Raw genomic sequence first — 1201 nt, forward strand, 5'->3', positions numbered from 1 at the left:
TATGAAAAAATGAAAAATCAAACCCCGGTCTCATCACCAAATAAAACCATTACCAAGGCCAAATGTGTATAACCTGTAACTCCTAGATTGGAATCGTTGGCCGCACCGGCGCGGGAAAATCTTCCCTGGCCCTGGCCATGTTCCGCCTCATCGAGTCGGCGGCTGGTACCATCATCGTGGACGGAGTTACCATCGCAGACATCGGACTTCATGACGTCAGATCCCGGCTGACCATCTTGCCGCAGGTGAGAGAAACATGGAGGACAGGAAAAATCGAGACCTTCGTTCAATATCGTATCTATTGACTTTAAAAACGTTAATTACTGACAAGAAAAAAATATGACCTATAATAAATGTTATATTGACATAAACGCTAATTACTGACAGAAAAGGTATGACCTATAATTATGATAAATTTATATTTTCATAACTACTGACCAAAAAAATATGACCTATAACAAATATTCCATTTTCTTAAACGCTAACTACTGACAGAAAAAATATAACCTATAATAAATTTATATTTTCATACCTACTGGCCGATAAAAAATACGACCTATAACAAATATTTTATTTACTTAAACGCTAATTACTGGTAGAAAGAATATGACCTATAATAAATATAAATTTAACATTAACGCTAACTGTTATCTAAAAATATGACCTATGATAATATCATATTTACACAAACGCTATTAACTGAAAATATTACCTAGAAAAGATATATTATTTAAATAAACGCTAATTATTGTGGAAGAAAAAAAAACAATGCGTATTTACATAAAAGCTATTATTAACAGAAAAATATATGAGCTGTTATAAATATCGTATTTGCACATTTAAAATGTCTTTTAATTGGCAGAGAAAGGTGCTTTATTTGGCAGGAAAATCGCGACCTTTATCAAACATCACGTCTACCTATTGACAGAGAGTGTGTCCCCTTATCAAATATAATCTCTTTCATATTGTCTCTGATGTTAGCAAAGAAAGTTTGACCTTTAAAATAATCATGTATCCAAAATGTCTGGCAAATGAAAGTGAAAAATGTGATCTTTATTGAATGTCATAACAAGCACAAAAGAGCCAAAATATTGACACAAAAAATGGGGTCTTTATTGAATGTCATAACAAGTACAAAAGAGCCAAAATACTGACACAGTAAATGGGGTCTTTATTAAAAATCACATTTACACAAAAGTAT

At 32.5% G+C, this 1201-nt stretch overlaps 1 protein-coding gene across 1 annotated transcript in view; it reads left to right on the forward strand.

Moving 5' to 3' along the window:
• The window catches only part of LOC101846696 (metalloreductase STEAP4), a 6864-nt gene that overhangs the window by 3992 nt on the left and 1671 nt on the right, over window positions 1-1201 (forward strand). The gene's annotated exons all lie outside the window — the stretch shown is intronic.

The sequence above is a fragment of the Aplysia californica genome, unplaced genomic scaffold (genome assembly GCF_000002075.1).
Source record: "Aplysia californica isolate F4 #8 unplaced genomic scaffold, AplCal3.0 scaffold00911, whole genome shotgun sequence".
Lineage (NCBI taxonomy): Eukaryota > Metazoa > Mollusca > Gastropoda > Aplysiida > Aplysiidae > Aplysia > Aplysia californica.